Here is a 21,367-nt window from a genome sequence, read left to right on the forward strand (position 1 = left end):
AGATGAGCTATTGGAATCGATAAGTAAATTTAGCATGGTTGCTGCGCTCAAGGTCAATATTCAAAAGCTGATTTTATTTCTATAAATGAGCAACATGTAAATAGATACTTAAAGATGAGACCATTTTAAAATTTTAACTGGCAATTTAAAATGTTATATAATACCATAACTAACTTAAAAGGTAGAAATGTATCTAACGAAAGTTGTGCAAGACTTCAACACTGAAAACTGCAAAGTAGTTTTGAAAAAAAAAATAAAGAAAAGGTAAATGGATTGTAGAATATACCATGAAAATAGATTGAAAGACTCAGTATTATAAAGAGTCTACTTCTCATTTCTTCAAATTGATCTATAGATTTAAGGCAATCCCACTAAATATTTTCAAAAATATAGAATGTCTTTATTCTTGAAAGAAAGCTATGTGTTTGAAGTTTTTAAGAATGGAGTGTCGTCACTGAGTACAACTTCCATTCACTGAGAGAACACTGCCTAAAATTTGTTTCATATGGCTTTTAAGAAATATCTCTATAAATCTGATGTGGGAAAAAGTCTCTACATGCAGACATAAAGGAAGATACATCCTGCCTCTGTTTGAAAACCAGGCTTTTCCCAGCTTCAAAGTAGGTTTTAAAACACTAGTGCTCCAGGTCTGTTACACAATTCACTACATGTGTGACTCACTGACTATACATTTTTTTAAAATGGAGTGTCACAATGTTCACAATTTACTTGCAAATTATTATTTTTAAATGTTACTGGAAAAATGTTTTTCCATAATCACTTGAGACATTTTCTTCTCTTCATATTTAAGAATAAACTTATTTTTTAATTAATAAAATTTCATTGAGGTATAATTGAGATACATTATATTAGTTTCAGGTGTACAACATAGTGATTCAATATTTGTATATTTTGTGAGATGATCACCACAGTAAAACTAGTTAACATCTGTCACCATGCATAGCTACAATTTTTTTGGGTGTGTAATGAGAACTTTTGAGGTTGACTCTCTTAGCAACTTTCAAATAGGCAATGTAATATTATTAACTATAGTCATCATCATGCTGACTATTAGATCCCCATGACTTATTAATTTTATAACTGGAAGTTTGTAACTTTTTTGCCCCCTTCACCCTTTTGTCCACCCGCCCCCTGCCTCTGGCAACCACCAATCTGTTCTCTGTATAAGATTTTTTTTTTTTAAATTCTGCATATAGGTGACATCATATATATTTGTCTTTCTCTGTCTGACATTTCACTTAGCATAATGCCTTCAAGGTCCATCAGAGTGTTTGCAAGTGGCAAGATTTCATTTACTATATAGCTATAGCTTTGTAATGTAGTTTGAAATCAAAGATCATAATGCCTCCAGCTTTGCTCTTTCTCAAGATTGCTTTGGCTATTTGGGGTCTTTTGTTGTTCCATACAAACTTTAGGATTGTTTGTTCCCAGGATGGCTTTTTTTAAAAAGGATTTTTAAATTTTAAAAATACTTTAATTTATTTCTATTTTTTATTTAAAAAAATTTGTTGGGCAGAGGTAATTAGGTTTATTTATTTATTTTTAATGGAGGTACTGGGGATTGAACCCACTGCGCTATACGTTCCCTCCTCAGGATGGCTTTTATTACAAGCAGATTCTAAAATTTCAATGGAGAGACAGGAGACCAAGAATGGCCAAAGCAATTCTGAGGAAGAAAAGCAAAGTTGGAAGACATGCTCATCAGATTCAAGACTTACTATAAAGCTGCTGCGCTTAAAAAAACAAAACAAAATAAAGTGTCATATCAATCAATTATCCAAATGGGAAAAAAAATAAGGACTATTGATCCATTACCTCAAACTATATATATATAAAATCAATTTCAGCTTGGTTGTTGATATAAATGTGAAAGGTAAAACAATAAATACTTTAGAAGAAAACAAGAAAATACCTTCATGACCTAAAAATAGGAGACGATCTCTTAACTGGGAATATAAAACAATACTAATGATAAGAAGAAAAATGGGTAAATTAGACCACGTTAAAGCAAAAATGTGTTCATCAAAAGACACTGTTAAGAAAGTGAAAAGTCGAGTCAGAGAGCGGTATTGAAAAAACACATCTTATCCAGAATATATAGAGAACTCCCACAAAAATCAATGAGAAAATGACAGACTACTTTGAGGGGAAGAGGGGTAAAAATTCTTGAACCAGCCATTTCACAAAGAAAATTTCCAAGTGGCAAAAATACCAAAACAAACTCTAAATGGTGTTCAATTTCATGAGTCACCAGGGGTATGCAAATTAAAACCATAACGAGGTACCACGACTCACCCATCAGAATGGCTGAAAAGGAAATGACAGATAATGCCAAGTGTCAGCAAGGCAACTAGAAATTTCACACACTGATGATGACGATGTAAATTGGTAGAAGACCTGGGAAAATCCTGTGGCAGTACTTACTAAAGCAGAATAAATGCATATCCTATAACTTGGAAATTCTACTCTTAGATATATACCTAAGAGAAATGTGTACATATGCCCACCAAATGACATATACAAGAATGTCAATAGCAGCAGCATTTATAATAGCTCCAACCTGGAAACTACCCAAATGTTTATCAACAGTAGAATGGATGAAGAAATTGTATATTCTTTTTTCATTGTTTTTGTTTTTGCCAGGTCTTTTTATTTTAAAGTGTACAACTCAATAATTTTTAACAAATGTACAGAGTTGTGCAACCATCACCACAATTAAGTTTTAGAACATTCCACTACCCCAGAAAGATCCCTCATGCTCATTTGCAGTCACTCCCCTTTCCCCATCCCCAGCCCCAGTCAACTACTAAATTACTTACTATCTCTATAGATTTGCCTTTTCTGGACATCTCACATACAGGGAATCATCCAGTGTGTGGCCCTTTATGTCTGGCTACTTCACTTAGCATAATGTTTTTGACGCTTGTCCATGTTTTAACATGTATTAGCACTTCATTCCTCTTTATAGCTGAATAGTATTCCATTGTGTGTGTATAATTTTATTTGTTCATTCATCCATTGATGGACATTTGGGTTGTTTCCACTTTTTGCCTATTGTGTATAATGCTGCTATGAATATTCATACACAAGTTTTTGTGTGGACACATGTTTTCCTTACCCTCTTGGTTAAATGTTCCAAGGAGTGTAGTTGCTGGGTCATATAGAAAATTTCTTATGACACTGCCAAACTTTACATTTCCACCAATTTATTGAGGATTCTAGTTTCATCCTTGCTTGTTATTATCTGTCTTCTTTTGATTATAGTCATTCTTGTGGTATGAAGTGATATCTCATTGTGGCGGGCATCTCTCTAATGATTAACAATGCTGAACATCTTATATGCTTGTTGGATGTTCATGTAGCTTCTTTGGTGAAATATCTATTCAGTTACTTTGCCTGTTTTTAAATTGGATTACTTGTCTTTTTGTTGAGTCATATTCTATTAAAGTGTCCTATATATTTTATTTTATTTTATTTTTTTGATGGCTGCTTGGAGTTTATTTTCTACTGGTGCAAGGCATAGGGTTATGAGGTGTCAGGAAAGCTCTTGTGTGGCTTGGGTAGTAAAGGGTGTGGTTCTCTCAATTTCCTTTTTTCGTGTTTTCCTATTTTGGTATTAAAGGAACCCAACTGTTTCCGCTGGCTGTAGCCTGCTTAGGGTGGGGGCGGGGTTGGTGGGGTGGGGACCACGCTCTTATGAGCCTAGCGCCTTGGAAGGAAGCCTGGCAGCTGGTGGCGGCCACTCAGGATGGGGGCCTGGAGTTGGTTTTGCCAGGCTGGCCACCAGGCTACAGCTTCCCCATGGCTTCCCAAGCCAGGTCACAGGTGGTCGTATAAGTGGAGACCTGGGGCAATTTCGAGTGCTCTGGGGACTCCAACACTGTGGCAATGAATGTGAGAGTGGACTTCCCGAAAAAGAAGCTAGCCCACCAGTGTCATGGGCCAGCTTGGGGAGACCTGGGCAGTGGGGGATGGCTTTCCTGGGCTACCCCGCACCTCCGCAGCAGTTGATACTGCAAGTGGAACCCAGGTGGCCCCGGTAGTAGTTGTGGGTGGCCCCGAGCGAGCGAGCCGCTGGAGGGGATGGTTGCCATGCCCTTGCTTGTGGGCTGGTTGGAAACCTGGGCAGCGACCCCTCACAGGCCTCGGCGCACAGTCACAGGTGAAGGGGACACGGATGCTAGGCCATGGAGCCCATTTGCAAAGGTGACTGCAAGCGACCGCTCCACGACGCACTAAAGTGTCCTATGTATTTTAGACATACATGTTTAAGCAGATACAGTATTTGCAAACATTTCCTTCTAGTGATTAGATTGTCTTCATGGTGACTTGTAATGTTTTATATTTTGATGAATTTCAGTTTATTAATTTCACAAACTTGCTTTTGCTCTTGTATCTAAGAAACTGTTACTGTCTCTTTAAAAAAATTTTATTTTTAAAATTTATTTATTTAAATTTCATTTTATTGACTTATAGTCAGTTTATAATGTGTCAATTTCCAGTTTAGGGCACAATTTTTCAGTTATACATGAACATACATATATTCATTGTCACATTCAAATTTTTTTAATTGAAGTACGGTCAGTTAATGTGTTAATTTCTGGTATATAGCATAATGATTCAGTTATGCATGTATATATATATCCTTTTCATATTCTTTTTCATTATAGGCTATTACAAGATATTGAACATAGTTCTTGGTGCTATACTGTAGGACGTTAATGTTTGTCTATCTTGTATTAGTGACCCTTTTGATGAGCTGAGCCTCAACAAGGTCCTCCTGCTCCATGTTGTTCAAGTCAATAGAATGAGACTGAGTCTGGTTCAGAAGCAAAGGAATTTGATTCAGAAGCAAAGGAATTTGATTCCTTGACCAAAGCATGAAATACCAGCTTCTGCTCTAGAGCATGGAGCTCTCCCCCACAGGCTGTGGGTGGGGCTGCTTCGTAGGGCTCCTGTCCATGGAAAAGGGCAGAGTTCTTGTGGGTTGGGGGCAGGCCCAGCTGTGCTGCTCACCCACCAGTTCGCAGTGGCAGGCGCAGTCTCTGCGTGTTGCCGAAAAACGGGTTACAGCTCCGTTGTGACAGCAACCTTGATCCTAGGCGAGAAACCAAGCAGCACTCAAGAGTTGGAGAACTCAACTTTATTACGCCAGCAGACCGGAAGGACTTAACACTTCAAGCTCTGGACCCTATCCGTAGGTTTACACAGGCCTTTTATAGGCTGCCAGTTTTACACTTTGCAACATCACATGCAAATACAGTAGAACAGAAGTTGACCAACCAGAAATAAGCTTTGTAGCAATAGACCAATCAGGAGTGAGCTCCATGCAAATGAAGTACTACAAATGGACCAATCAGAAGTTAGGAAAGTGGACCAATCAGAAGTGAGATTAATAACCAATCAGGAGTGAGAGTAATAACCAATCAGAAGTGAAGGAAGTAACCAATCAGAAGTGAGCTCAGGGAACCAATAGAATTCTAGGTGTAAGTTAGCCGCTTTAGAGGCAAAAAGTGAGATAAAGCTCTGAGCCGGCGAACCGGTTGGTGCTGGGAGGAGAGCAGCGGCTCTGCCTAGAGGTCTTGCTAGTCTTTTTATGGGGCTTCCCGCCTCATGCACACGGCCGCTGCCGCCATCTTGAATTGACGTGTGAAGTTCAGTGTTTGTCCAGAAGACTCGCCAAGTCCGGGTGTTGCGTGCAGCAGTTCTGCGCTGGACACTAATCCACGGTGCTAGGTGCAAGGCCTCCACACAAGGCGCCCTACAGGCAAGTGAAACTAGACTTAGCACAAAAGAAGTTAGACCCTATCTTATCACCCAGAGTGTATCTTTCCCTTGGGACCCCAGTGGGCTTTTCTGGTGACAAAACCCTTGCCTAACCCAAGGTCACAAAGATTTTGTCCTAAGAGATTTATAGTTTTAACTCTACATTTAGGTTTCTGACCATTTTGAGTTAAATTTTGTGAACAGTGTGATGTACGGGGTCCAACTTCATTCGTTTGCATATAGGTATCCAGTTGTCTCTTGGTTCCTTTCTTGAAAATAATTGGACTATAAATGTAAGTGTTCATTTCTGGGCTTTCACTTCTGACATTGATCTATATGTCCATCCTTATTCAGTTCTACACTCTTTATTGAGAATTTTTTTTAATTGACATATAGTTGATACACAACATGATACAAGTTACAGATATACAATATAGTGATTTACAATTTTAAAGATTATATATCATTTAGAGTTATAATGCATTTGCTATATTCCCTATGTTGTGCAATATATCCTTATAGCTTTTTTTTTTTTTAAGATTTACAGTCCACACTCTTTATTACTATAGTTTATAGTAAGTTTTTTTTGGTATGTATATGTTTTTATTGAAGTATAGTCAGTTTACAATGTTGTGTCGATTTCTGGTGTATGGCACAATGCTTCAGTCATATGTGAACATACATATATTCGTTTTCATGTACTAAGTTTTGAAATTGGGAAATTATGTCCTCTAATTTTGTTATTCTTTTTCAAGATTGTTTTTGTTATTCTAAGCCATTTGTCTTTTAATATAAATTTTAGAAAAAGCTAATCAATCTCTGTGGAAAAAAGGACTTTCTTGGATTTTTATAAGATTGAGTTAGATCTATTGATCAAATAGAAGAGAATTTTCTGTAAATAATGACACAGAATGTCTTTAGACACAGAATGTCTGTTTATTTAGATTTCTTTTACTCTTGGCAATGACATAATTTTCACTGTTCATGTTTGTTTCATTCCAAAGTATTTTGTTCTTACTGATACTGTTACAAATGAAATTGTTCATTTTTGGATTGTTCATAAGTGTATAGAAGTTCAGATGATTTTTATTGATTTTCTGCTCTGCAATCAACTGTACTACTGCTGTTTCTGCTAGGGTTTTGTTTGTTTGTTTTGGTATTTTTGTAGTCCCCTTAGGATTTTCTGTATGCAAGATCATGACATCTGCAAATGGGGATAGTTTACTTATTCCCTTCTGGGAAGTGATGGCTCATTAATCTTTGTTGCCTAATTTCCTGGCTAGAACCTCCAATAAAACGCTGAATTAAAGTGACCAGAGCAGAAATCCTTGTCTTGTTCCGAATCTCAAAGGGGAAGTATTCAGTCGTTCACCATTAAGTATGAATTAGCTGTGTTTTTTTCATAGATGCCCTTAATTAATCGAGAAAGTTCCTTTGTTTTTTTCATTTGCAGAGTATTTTTTTAAATCATGAAAAGGTGTTGGATTTTGCCAAATTCTTTTTCTGTGTCTATTGAGATGATCGTGCTTTTGTCCTTTGTTCTGTTACTATGGTGTATTGCATTGATTGTTTTTTTGTATGTTAAACTAGCCGTGTATTCCTGAGATAAATTCCACTTGATCATAGTTAATCCTTTCTATATTTTGCTGGAATTGGTTTGCTAAAATTTTTTTTAAAGAACTTTTGCATTTAGAGTCACAAAGGGATGTTGTTTTTCTTAGTCTTCCTAGGCTTTTTTGTTTTTTTGTTTTTTCCCTTAGTTTACTTTTGTGATCTCTTTTCCTGGTTTTGGTATCAGAGAAATATTGGTCTCATAGTGTTCCCGACCCAGGTCCTTGGGCTCTTTAATCAATAGAAATTGATAAAAGGTCAGATAAGAAATTCTGGCAAGGCTTTACTGAGGCTTGCGCTGCAGCACAAGGGAGCGAAAATAAGAAACAGATGCCCTTGCTTGCTCTCCAAGGAGGGTGGGTTGATTCCTTAAATGGGTTGAGCATGGGTCAGGCCAGATGGGTGGCTTAGTTGGGCTTCCCACCCCCTTGGTGGTGTTGGGTGCAGGAATCATGCCACAGTACTTTGCTTTTGCTTCTGGCACCTCATAAGTGGCACTTGGGTTTTGGCCTTTTTGCATCTTATTGTTCATAATTTGCCCTAACTGCCCATGCATGCAGTTGTTTTTAGTCCCTTATAATTTCTCTGTGTTCTGTTGCTGGAGAAGGCATTTGTCCAGGTGCAAGCACTTCAATAAAGGGTCCCAGGTCCCAAGTCCCAGCCTATCTCAGTAGAATAAGTTGGGAAATATTCCCTCTTATTTTTTAAGTGTTTGAGAAGGATTGATATTAAGTCTCTCTTAAACTCTTGTCAGAGTTCACCACTGAAGCCTTCTGGGCCTGGCCTCTTCTTTGTGGGAAACTTTTTGATTACTAATCCAATCTTTTTGCTTGTTATCTGTTCAGACTTTCAATTTCTTTCTTAGTGTTGGTAGTTTGTGTCTTTCTAGGAACTTGTCCATTTCATCTAGGTTATCTAAATTGTTATACAACTGCTCATAGTATTTTCTGGGTAGTCGTATCTCCTCGTTCATTCCAATTTTATTAATATATGTCCTTTCTTTTCACCTGGGTCAGTCTAGCTGAAGGTTTGTCAGTTTTGTTAATAGTTTCAAAGAACCAGCCTTTGGTTCCATTGATTTTCTTTGTTGTTTTTCTAGTATTTATTTATTTCCACTTTATATTATTTCATTGCTGCAGCTTGCTTTGGATTTATTTTGCTCTTTTTTTAAAAATTAGTTTCTCATGATGGAAGTGTACGTTACTGATTTGAGATCATTCTCATTTTTAAATATAGGCATTTATGGTTGTAAACTTCTCTCTATGCACTGTTTTAGCTGTATCCCCTAAGTTTTGAGTGTTTTGTTTGCATCCAGTTCAAACTATTTTCTCATTTCCCCTGTGATTTCTTTTTCACTCACTGGTTTTCAGGAATTTGTTGTTTAATTTTCATGTATTTCTGAATTTCCAAAAATTTTTCTGTTATTTTATTCAGTTGTGGTTGGAAAACACATTTTGGATCATTTCAGTCTTTTAAAAATTATTGAGGCTTGTTTTACAAACTTATGGTACATCCTGAAGAATGTTTTGTGTACATTTGAGAAGAATGTGTATTCTGCTGTTGTTGTCTGCTGTGTGTTATTGTGTTTCCCTAGATGCCTGTAAGGTCCAGTTGTTTTATAGTGTTTTTCATGTCTTCTGTTTTCTTATTGATCTTCTACCTATTTATATTAATTATTGAAAATAGGGCACTGAAGTCTCTATTATTGTTGAATTATCCCTTTGATTCTGTCAGTTTGTTTTTTGTGTATTTTGGGGGTACTGTTATTAGGTGAATAAATATTTTATAATGGTGGTCTCCCTGACTTACCCTTTTATCACTATAAAATATCCTTATTTGATGTTAGTAACAAATTTACTCTTAGTCTATTTTACCTGATACTAATATAGGTACCATAGCTCTCTTTTGCATTTATATGTCTATTTGCATGATACATCTTTTTCATCCTTTTATTTTCAACCTATATGCATATTTGGCTCTCAAGTATGTCTCTTGTAGACATCAATATAGTGGGATCATGTTTTTAAAAATCCATTCTTCAAACTCTACTTTTAATTGGACAGTTTAATCCATTTACATTCAATGTAATTACTGAAAAGGTAGAAGTTATGTCTGTCATTTTTCTATTTGTTTTCTATATATATTGTCTTTTTTTCCCAACTGTCCCTCCATCATTACCTTCTTTTGTGTCAAGTAGATATTCGCAACATTTTATTCCCCTCATTGTTTCTTTTACTATATTTTAAAGTATATTTATATTTCTTAATATTTCCCCTGGGGAATATAATTAGCATCTTAATTTGGAAGAATCTAGTTTGGAATAATATCAATTTAATTTCAATAATACACAAAACCTTTGCTTCAGTCCCTCCCCTCTTCTTTGTATGTCATAAGCTGAACAGTACACTTTTATCATTGATTGTTTTATATAATTTTAAATTTTAAATCAGTTAAGATAATAAAAGAGAAATTATATATATGGTATTTTATGGTTGTGAGTTTGTCACCAGTTGTGGGTTCTGGCCAGCAGAAGTCCCACCGAAACGGAATGAATTACTCAAGACTGTGGAAAAGGCAAGAGAGCGAGAGGGAGTCAGGAGCCAGCTCCACAAACCTCTCAAATGCCCCCACATTTACTGTGTACAGTCAAAGGAGAAATCATTGGCAGTTGTATGATGGAATGCAGGAATTTAGGGAAAGACAGAGTGGGATCTAGATTGTAGAGTCTGGCTCAAGGTCAGAAGACCCTTTATGTTTTGGTAAGTCATGTTCATGTTGACATCCTCGAGCCTTACAGCTTGTCGGGGCAGACCGTCTGAGAAGCAGCTGCTTAACATTTTTCTTGGACTCGGGGGGCTGTGCCTGTCTTAGGTTGCCCCCCTCTGGGGGTGTTACCCGTCATTGGCTAACCAGCCTTCTCACGTCTGAGTCTGCAGCTTTTTATAACTTGTTTACCATTCCAGCCTAAGACTTGTTCCTTTGTGGGCCTGCGGTTTACCTTTAGGGAAGTCATGGGAAGAGGGGAACAAGATACATTCTTATAGATATGTTAAAGCAGACCACCAGCCCAGCCAGTTCCTTGCTTTGGGGATACAAGACTGTCTAACAGCAGGCACGCCCAGCGTTTATAGCCGAGGGCCTGGGTCCTTGCTTTGCAAGGAGCAGGGTGCTGTCTAAAACCTCAACTATGCAAGCAAGGCAGTTACTAAGAACATTTGCTCTTCTTTAAGGAGATAAGCGGCTGGGGTCTGTTACAATTTGTTAACCCAATCATGGGCTCCCACATATGGTGATCTATTTTATTACCTTTACCAATAATCTAATTTGTCACTTTATTACCAGAGATCTTTATTTCCTTGTGTAAATTCAAGTGACCATCTGGTGCCACTTCCTTTCATCCTGAAGAACTTCCTTTAGAATGTCTTGTAAGGCAGGTCTACTAGCAACAAATTCTTTGTGTTTGTTTACCTGGAAACAACCTTTAGGATAATTTTGTTGAATAAAGAATTCTTGGATGACAGTTTCCTTTAGCACTTTGAATATGCCATCCCATTGCCTTCTGTTCCTCATTTTTAAAAACTGTCATAAGAGAGAAGGTATAGCTTAGTGGTAGAGTGCATGCTTAGCATGCCTGAGGTCCTGGTTTCAATTCCCAGTACCTCCATTAAAAAAAAAAACCGTAATTATCCCCCTTGGAAAAAAAATTGTCATAAGAAATCCATAATATAAAATTCACTGTCTTAACTGTATCTAAGTATACATTTCAGTAGTGTTAAGTATATTCACGTTGTTGTGTAAACAATCTCTAGAAATTTTTCGTCTTGCAGAACTGAAACTCTATGTTCATTAAACATTAATATCCTATTCTTCCCTTTCTTCCAGTCCCTGGCAACCACCATTTTACTTTGAGTGGCTCTATGAATTTGACTACTCTAGCTAACTCATATAAATGGAATTATACAGTATTTGCCTTTTTGTGACTGGCTTATTTCACTTAGTATCATGTCTTCAAGATTCATCCATGTTGTAGCACATGTCAGAGATTCATCCCTTTTTAAGGCTAAAAATGTTCCATTTTATGTACATACCACATTTTGTTTATCCAGTCTTCTGTCACCAGACACTTGGGTTGCTTCCACTAATTAACTGTTGTGCTAGTTTTGGAAGTAAAGTGTGTGAAAGTTCCAACTTTATTCTTTCTCAAAATGGTGTTGATTATTCAGGCTTTTTTGAGATTTGAAATGAATTTTAGAAAAAAATTTTCTATTTCTGAAAAGAAATAGCTGTAGCTATTGGGGATCATACTGACATCTTAACAGTATTAATTCTTCCAGTCCATGGACATGGGTGCCTTTCCATTTACTTGTGTCTTCTTTAATCTCTTTCAGCAATGTTTTGTAGTTTTCGTTGCACAAATCTTTTGCCTCCTTAGTTAAGTTTACTGCTAAGTATTTTATTCTTTTTGATGCTATTGTAAATGAAATTGCTCTCTTAATTTCCTTTTTAGTTTGTTCATTGTTAGGATATAGAAATGCAACTGGTTTTTGTGTATTGATTTTGTATCCTACAACTTTGCTGAAATTACTGTTAGTTGTTCTGTGGAATCTTTAGGGTTTTCTTACACATAAGATCATGTTATCTGTGAACAGAGATAATTTTACCTCTCCCTTTCCACTTTGGAAACCCTTTCTTTCTTTTTCTTTTCTAATTTCTCTGGGTTGGACATCTAATACTATGTTGAATAGAAGTGGTGAAAGCAGGCATCTTTGTTTTGTTCTTGATCATAGAAGAAAAGCTTCCAGTCTTTTACTACTGGGTATGATGTTAGCTGTGTGTTTTTAATATATGGCCTTTATTATATTGAGGTAGTTTCCTTCAATTCCTAGGTTGTTTTTTTTTTAGTGGTTTGCCTTTGTTTCTTTGACAATACATCACATGTTAATCTTACTGTCATTCCTGTGTATGTGATGGATATTTTTTCTAAGTTTTTCTCTTTGTTTTTGTCTTTCAGCAGTTTAATTATTAGATGTGTTGACGTAGAGATCTCTTTTTGGTCTATCGTACTTCAGTTGGTTGAACTTCTAGGATATGTAGATTAATGTTTTCCTCAAGCTTCGGAAGATTTTAGTCATTTTTTCTTCAAATGTGTTACCTGCTTTCTCTCCTTTCTTTCTGAGACTCCATTTGAACGTGTGTTGCTGCTATGGATCATGTCCTACAGGCTTCTGAAACTTCCTTTTTCTTCATTCTTTTTTGGCATTATTCAAATTGGATAACTTTGATCTATTCTCAAGTTCACTGATTATACTGCCAGCTCAAACTTGATTTTGAGCCCATCTAGTGAAGTTTTCGTTTCAGTTATTGCATTTTTCAGATCCCACTGGTTCTTCTGCTTCTTTTTTAAAAAAATAATTTCTGTGTCTTCATTATTGTTTTCTACTTGAGGAGTCATTGTCATCATACCTGAATTCTTTAAACATGGTCTCTTTTAGTTCTTTGCATACATTTATAATAGCTGTTTTGAAGACTTTGTCTTCTAAGTCTAACATTTGGATTCCCCAAAAGACAGTTTCTGTTGACTGTTTTGTTTCTTATGTACGAGTCACAGTTTTTGGGGTTTCTTTGCCTGTCTTGTATTTTTTTGTTGATAGCTCGCCATTTTAGGTCATATATTGTAGCAACTCTGGATTGTTTTATCTCTTCACCACCACTGGGGCTGTTGTTTTTTGTTTTTTTGTTTGTTTGTTTTTAGTTTGTTTCTTTGTTTGGTGACTTGTCTGGAGGAATTCTGTGGATTCTGTTTCCCCCACAGCATGTGGCTGCTGATGTCTCTGCTCAGTTATTTTTTTATTCTTGTTTTTTATTCTTAAACATGGTACTAGGGATGGCCTCTGGGTCAGCACTCCTTGATGGTTGGCCAGTGACTGGTCAGAAGTTATGCTTAAATACTTTTGACTAGTAAGGCTTCCCTCCTTTGCTGAATGATCTGTTTGTGTTTTGGGGTATATATTCAGGGTGCAGCTAGTTTACAGGTCTATTCCAGATTTTGATTCCTGTGTTTTCAAAGTCAAATATTAAGCTCATGCTGAGTAGCTCATTAGGACCTTCTCCAATATCTCCTGAGATCTGTGCAGCCTTTCACAGCCTACCAGACTATCAGAGAAAAGTAGATCTTACTGAGGAGAACTTGGGCCGTCTCATTCCCAGACCTGCCTGTTAAACTTCTGGCTGGTCTGTTTGCTTTTCCCAACCGGTATTGAGACCTCAGACTATCTTTGATATTTGCCTCTCTGATTGTATGGCACTGAGATTATTGTTGTTTTTGATAATGCCTCTGGGCATGAAATTTTCTGCACTCCGATCCAAATAAAGTCATCCCTTTGCACCACTTTGATAGACCTTCTATAACATGAGGCTGAGGGGAGGAGAAATAAGGGTGCAGCCTCAGGCTAAACACCACAGACTCATACTCTTCTTACTAGGGTTCAGTAGATTTTATTGAGTAAATATTTTTCAATTTCTTGTATGTTATATTGGTTTTCTATTGCTGCTATAACAGATTAGCACAAATTTAGTGGCTTAGAGTTACAAATATATATTATCTTATAGTTCTGTGGGTCAGAAACATAAAATGGGCCTCATTAAAATCAGAGTATCAACAGGGCTGCCTTCCTTCTGGAGGCTCTAGAGGAGAATCCATTTCTTTGCTTTTTCCAGCTTCTGGAGGCTGTCTGCATTCTGTGGCATGTGGTCCCCTTCCATCTTCAAAGCCAGGAATGGCCAATCCAGTCTTTCTTACACTGTCTCCCTCTTCCACATTTAGGGAACCATTGTGATTACACTGGGCCCACTCAGATAACTCAGGATCATCTCTTTATCTTATGGTCAGCTGACTAACAAGCTTCATTTCATCTGCAGCCTTCATTCCCCTTTGCCGTGTAACAACATATTCAGAAGTTCCAGGGATTAGGGCATAGACATGTTTGGGAGGCCATTATTCTGCCTACCATATATGATTCTGATAAATTTTCAATTTTCAAATGGTCACTTTTGTCCACTTTGCACAGTTTTATCATTGTTTGTGGGGGAGGGTTTTCCGAGCTTCTCCATCAATCTGGAATGACTATATGATAAATTCTTACAGTGGAACACTGTAAATGATTGAGAATGAATGAACTAAAAAAAAAAGTAACAACATGGCTGAATCTTATTAACACAATGTTGAATAAAAGAAGTTAGACACAAAAGAATACTTTATACATGATTCAAATAGGAAAATACGGTCTAGATATTAGGAGTCAGAATGGTGGCTTTCCTTGGTTGGGAAGTGTTTGGAAGAGGTCATGAGGGGGCTTCTAGGTGCTGATAATCTTCTGATTTATTTTTTTACTTTTTGCTTTGAAGTAATTTCAGACTTAACAGCAATCTTGCAAAAATTGTTTGAGGAATTCCTGTATCCCTATCACTCCAATTCATTGTTATCATTTTGTCACTTATTTTTCAAAAGCCATTCTCCCTTTCCAGATAAGAGGTACAGACACATGCAGCAGATACAGCATCCCTGGGGCAGTGACTGCCTGGGGCTCAGAATAAAAGAATGCAAAGGGTTGCATTCTCACAGTTGGTTCTGGAGGAGCTTTTCCTCAAACAGGCAGCTGATGGCCGCAGGAGCAATATTAATCTAGGTCATCCTCCTACCTGAAGGCTTCTGGGGATTCCAGCTGCCCTTAGTGCCCCCTCCACTTCTCTGTAATCCTCTCTCTGTTACCAGATCACCAGGCATCAGGGAAAACAAATCACAAGAAAATGAGAGATAGGAGGCACTATGGAAAGAACCCTGGGCTTGGGGATGTACTTTCATTGGTTTTCTTCACTCCTCCTTCCATACCATTCCTCGCCCTTTTCTGCTTCCCTCTTCTGATGTCATCTCCTCTCATAGTTTCAGCCACCACCTCTTGTCTGGGGACTGTGCTTTGGGGTTTCCCTGTGCCAGGCATGTCATCTCTTCAGCTTAGACTTTCCCCATCTGTGAAATAAGCAGTGGCCATTCATGCACTTTTAACTCCAAAGGGCTGGTGTGAGAATCATTTGGGCGAAGAATGAACAAGTCTTTGATCCTCCAACAAGCTGATAGTGTCGAGCATTACTAATCCCCATTTCACAGCATGGGAGCCTAAGCCTCAGGAGCATGAGGCAGTGGAACCATGCCAGACTCCCACTGTTAGGGTATAGCCACACTAGTCACACCCTAAGGATTTAAGGTACCTCTTGTTTTTAAGGAACACTGAAAAACCAAATTGGAAACCCACAAAACATATCAAATGGCAGAAGAGATAATTGAAATGTTTGAATTGTTTGCTTTTCTAACTAACAAGCTAATGGATTTTCTAAGGGATTTCTTTCCAGAAAAAAAAGGAATTGTGGTTTTATAATGGAACTTGCTCCCTAAATCCAGGCCAGAGCAAGCTCCTCATTCAGGATAGGGTGCTAGATGATGAATCATCTCCTTGGCTGGTCACTAGAAGTCCTTGGAGGACTTCCATTATTTGCAAAGGCTAGCTGGCTCTTCATCGAGCCTGTTTCCTCTTCTTCTTGGACACTCAGCTAGAGAGTTTCTCAGCCTTCCTTCCAGTGAAGTGAGGCTATTTGTCTGAATTCTGCTCAGTGGAATGTGAGCAGAGCTGATGCCCTCCAACTTCCAAACCTAGACCATAAAAGCCTCCCATGCTTCATGCCTTGCCCTGTTTTCCCTTCCTTGGCGTCATACAGATGAGCATGGTAATATGTTATCAGTGGTAGAGTCACAGATGGAAGGAGCCTGGATCCCTGAATATCACTTTGAGAAGAGTTACCCATTAATCAGGAACACCCATTTTGGACTTTATGTGGTGAGAAGTCAACTTCTATCTTGTCTGAGCCATTACATAATTTGGGGTTTGTTTGTTATAGTATCTAGTATTCCATTATCTAATACATGTTAGTTTACCTGATTCCAACAGTTTTTTTAAACCACAGAAGCATTTTATATCCTTCATGTGTTTAACAATTTCTCCATCCTAAATAAACCAGAAATATTTTCTTAAGTCTCTGTCAACACCTTTGAAAAACTGTGTGCTCCAGAGTTTCATCTTCTCCTCCCCTCACTGAAGTAGATCTTCTTCTCATGAATCTGTCATGAGAAAGAATTCCAAAGGAATCTTTGGAATCAGAATGGGAGTGGAGAGACTAGGACAAGGGAAATTGGATAGAGCAAGTATAGACTATTCTTTTGAGTTTTATTATAAAAGTGCAGTATTTGGAGGCAGATGTGAGGTCAAGGTACTGTTTTCTCAGGATGGGGTAAATAATGGTATGTTGCATGTAGATGAGAATGATACAGTAGAGAGGGGGAAACTGATGATGCAGGAAAGAAATGGGGAATTGAGGAGTAATGTCCTTGAGTAGGAGAGGGGATTAGTCAGAGCAAGGAAGATGCATGTCCGTGGGTAGCTGCAGTAGTTGCAGGTGGGTGTGCTCTTCTGATAACTTTTCTTTTCTCAGGGAAATAGGAATCAAGGTCATCAGTTGAGAGTGAAGGATCACGGAGGAGGGGTTGAAGCTTTGAGTGGAGAGAAGAAAGAATGAAATAGTCTAGGAGAGTGAGTGGAAAAGCGAAAAAGCTGGGAAAATGTAGCAGGACTTTTGGGCACTGTGGAAGGACTACAAGACACCAGTGATCTTAAAGTTTCAGTTAGCATGACTGGATACTTCTTTCCAGCCGTGTTCAGCTGCACTGGTGCAGGCGCTGTGACTGGAGAACTGGGTTTCCCCCTAGTCCTGGTTTTGTCAGGAGGTTGTAAGAGTGAGAGTTGGAGTTATTTGGACAAAAGAGTTGAAGGTATAGGTAAATGATGCTTGTAATGAAAGACCAAGGAAGTGGGGTTGAGTAAGGAGAGAAGCAAGGACCTGAGGGGGAGCAAGGGACAGGGAAAAAGGACAGGATCAGTTTGGTTGCAGTGGAAGCACTGTTGGAATTGGGTACTCAATGTAATGAGTTGGGCTGCTAGATGATGGTAGTTGGAGAGTGGGGTGTGTGAAGTTAAGATTATGCAAGTGCAGTTACTGGTAATAATGTGGTCAAGGGTGTGACCTTGGGAGTGAGGGGTTGAGGTTGGTGGAGGATAAGCTTATTGAAGCAGAGAAGGTCATGGAACTGAGAGGCTGGTTATAGAAATCACCGTGACTGTGATAGGATCATGCTAGAGGGAATGACTGTGAGCTGGGAGCTAAAATTGTCCATGAAGGAGGGAGAGTGCCTGGGGGTGTACATGGGTGAAACAAGGGGTGGGTAATGGATGGGAAGTCTGCTGACATGCATGTCAAAGAATCGCAGGGTTTTAGGGAGAAGAGAAAAGAATGGCTGATTTGGAAGTAGCGATGAGGAGCAAGGAGGATGCCTATTCCATCCCAGCCCCTGGTTTGACAGCTCTCAGGGTGAGAACAGCCACTGCTAAGAAGGCTGCAGGGGAATCATGTCCTCAGGGGGGAACCTAGCTTAGAGCAGAAAGGTGAGCAAAAAGATGAAGGGAACAGGAAGACACCGGCAAGGGTGTCTATTCATTACAGAACTCTCGGTAATGGTGAGCATCTGGAAACAACCTAAATGTCCACTGCCAGGGGAATGGATAAATAAACAATAGATTAGTTCAAAATAGAATGTGCTGTACACAACAATGAAAGTGAATGTACTAGATCTACATGGATCAACATGGAAAAAAAATCTTACCAACATAAACTTGAGTTAAATAAGCAAGTTGTAATAGGTTACATTCAGTATGATGCTACTTATGTAAAACATTAAGACCCAGAAAAATAATACAATATTATATTTAAAAGGCTACAAAAGGGTATTGACACCCTTGGGAAGGACCCCCAGCAGCTTCAGAGTGGTGGTTTTGTGGTTACCCATGAAGACAGAGGGAGAGGGAATAGGTGGGTGTAGGAGTAAGGTCGCTTTGGTTGTATCTAAAATGTTTTACTTGTTAATGGAAAAAAAAAGATAGGAACCAAAACACAGCAAAATATCAACTGCTGTTAAGTCTAGGATGTGGGTTCCCAGATTTTAAAAAATTTTCTGTATGGTTGAAAGATTTCATTTCATAAATTAAAAAAAGAAAGAACCTGAGGGGATTATGGTGAGGTACAGTTATCAAGGCAATATAGTACTGGCACAAAGACAGACATAAAGATCAATGGAATAGAACTGAGAATCCAGAAGTGAAAGCATTCACTTAGGGATGGTTGATTCTTGACACAGGTGCCAAGACCATTCAATGGAGAAAGAAGAGTCTTTTCAGCACATAGTGCTGGGGCTGAATAGCCACATGCAAAAGAGTGAAGTTGAACCTCTACCTCACATCATAGGCAGAAATTAACCCCAAATGAATCAAAGACTGAAATGTAAGAGCTAAAACTATAAAACTCTTAGAAGAAAACCTAAGGATATGTCTTCATGCCCTTGGATTAGGCAGTAGTTTCCTAGATATGACACCTAAAGCACAAGTAACCAAAGAAATGATAGATAGATTGGACGTCATCAAATGAAAACTTTTGTGCTCCAAAGGACACTATCAATAAAGTGAAAAGACAAGCCAAAGAATAGGAGAAAATGAGATCTAACGTCAGGATATATAAAGAACTGTTACAACTCAGCAAGAGGACAAGCAATCCAATTTTAAAATGTGCAAAGGACATAAATAGACATTTTTCTAAAGAAGAGATACAAATGACAACATGCACATGATAAGATGCTCAACATCATTAGTCATGAGGAAAATGTGAATCAAACCCACAATGACATATACCTCTTCACACCCACTGGGATGGCTCTAACCAAAAGGGCAGACAACAACAAGAGTTGACAAGAAGATGAAAAAACTGGAAGCCTCATAACATTGCTGGTGGGAATGTAAAATGGTAGATCCTCCTTGGAATCACTCTGGCAGGTCCTCAAAAAGTTAAACATAGAATTACCGTATGACCCTACAGTTCTGTTCCTACTTGTATACCCATAAGAGTTAAAAACATATGTTCACACAGAAATCTCTACACCAATGTTTATAGCAGCATTATTCATAACAGCCAAAAAGTAGAAACAACTGAAATGGCCATCAATGGATGAATGGATAAACAGAATATGGTATGTCCATAAGGAAATATTATTCAGCTGTGACAAAGACTGAAGTACTGATACATGCCACAACATGGATGAAATTGGAAAACTTAGGCTAAATGAAAGACAGACACAAAATGTCACGTACTGAATGATTCCACTTATATGAAATGTCCACAAAAGGCAAACTGATAGAGACAGAAAGTATTCTACTGGTTGCCAGGGGTTGAGGAGAAGGGAAAATGGAGAGTGACTGCTAATGGGGCCTGTGTTTCCTTTTGGGGTGATGAAAATGTTTTGAAATTAGATGGTGGAGATGATTACACACCTTGTGAATATATTAAAAAGCTCTGAATTATATATACCCTTTAAAAAGGTGAATTGCATAGTATGTGAGTTATATCTCGATTAAAAAAGAAAAATAAAAAACCCAGGAGCAAATCCAGACTCCCCAGAGTGGCCCCAGAAGATGGCTTCCATTCTCTGAGCCTTGGCTTCTCATCTGAGGGGAATTAGGGTAACTCAGGCTGCACCCTCCTGAGAGGGACTCTCAGTCTGTCTAACTGAGTCCATCTAATGGGGCTTGTTACTCTCAGTGGAATAAGTGCCTCTATTCCTAAACTGACCATGGCCACAGCAGTGAGGGGTGCACCCAGGCTCTGGCATCGGACAGAGTGCAGTTTTGGGCCCCACCACTGGCTATGGAATCTAAGTGTGAATTTAAGTCTCAGTCTCCTTATCTGAGAAATGTGGATAATGATGGTGGCCTCTTCTAAGTGTTACTGTGGGGAGGTGATGAAATAGTGAGTGTAAAATACAAGACGCATTGCAGCTGGCACCCTGGCACTCAGTAAGTACCAACTGGCTGCCTTCTCCTCCTCCTTGTCTCCTCCTCTTCTGTATTATTATTACTGTAGTGGTTGTCATCGTGGCCAGTTAGTCCTAAAGTCTTTTACTCCTTCCTCCCCACCTTTCTCTCTCTCCCTTTCAGAATTTCCCACTTGCCTCAAAGTCTACTTGTGGCATAAAAGGTGGTCTGGACACAGCTGCCTCCTGGTCAGGCTCTTGACCAACCAGCCTGCTGCCCCAGAACCTTAGATAAATGTGCTTATCCTTCCTTTCAGTTTGTGGGACAAACTGGTGTGTTGACCTCTCAGCCAAGTAGAGGGGTGGTGGGATGCCTCCTAGAAAGCTTTGGGGCTCCCAGCTGCTCAGAAATCAGGAGCCTGGAGTAATCTTCACAGCCCCATATGGAGCCCCCCCCACCTTTGCTGAAAAGAGGAAGCTCTGAGTTAGCTGTTCAGGGTAGGGCCTTTCTCTTTGCGTCTCAGTAGAAGCAAAAGCCCAGGCCCTCTACTTCTAGGAATTTATCTACCAGATGCATTCCCCTATGTTAGTATGTTCAAGGAAGGTTATTTTGGCATTTTAATGTAGATACAAAAGACTGGGAAAACCCAAAACGTCCATCAATAAAGGGACCAGCTATATGTGTTTTGGCAGATCTGTACAGTGGAAAACCAGAGCCACTGGAAAGAACAAGGCCCATCTGGATTACTGATGGGGCTTTTCCAAGATGCATTCTAGGTTAAAAAGGCCAGATACAAAACAGTAAAAATTTTTGTATTTACTAAAAGCTGCCTTCCTTCCCACCCTCCTTCCCTTCCTTCTTCCTTCCTTTCTCCCATCTCTTTCAAAGGAATACCTTTATATATGTGCTGGCGCATGGACAGACCTTCTGAAGAACAAACAAGAAACATTAAGCCTTGTTGGCCTCTAAGGAAGGGAAAGGAAGTGTGGTGGGGAGGTCAGAGTTACTTT

General features: G+C 38.6%; 1 protein-coding gene and 1 pseudogene across 1 annotated transcript in view; one reads left to right on the top strand and one right to left on the bottom strand.

The window, feature by feature from the left end:
- Positions 1 to 3,720: 3,720 nt before the first annotated feature.
- On the bottom strand, positions 3,721 to 4,115 carry LOC116281904 (pancreatic progenitor cell differentiation and proliferation factor pseudogene; annotated as a pseudogene).
- Positions 4,116 to 5,585: 1,470 nt separating this feature from the next.
- The window catches only part of CCL22 (C-C motif chemokine ligand 22), a 28,750-nt gene continuing 12,968 nt past the window's right edge, over positions 5,586 to 21,367 (top strand). Inside the window, exon 1 of the mRNA XM_072967436.1 lies at positions 5,586 to 5,788. The gene's annotated coding sequence lies outside the window, so the exon portion shown is untranslated. The remainder of the gene's footprint in view (positions 5,789 to 21,367) is intronic.

This window comes from Vicugna pacos, chromosome 9 (assembly GCF_048564905.1).
Source record: "Vicugna pacos chromosome 9, VicPac4, whole genome shotgun sequence".
Lineage (NCBI taxonomy): Eukaryota > Metazoa > Chordata > Mammalia > Artiodactyla > Camelidae > Vicugna > Vicugna pacos.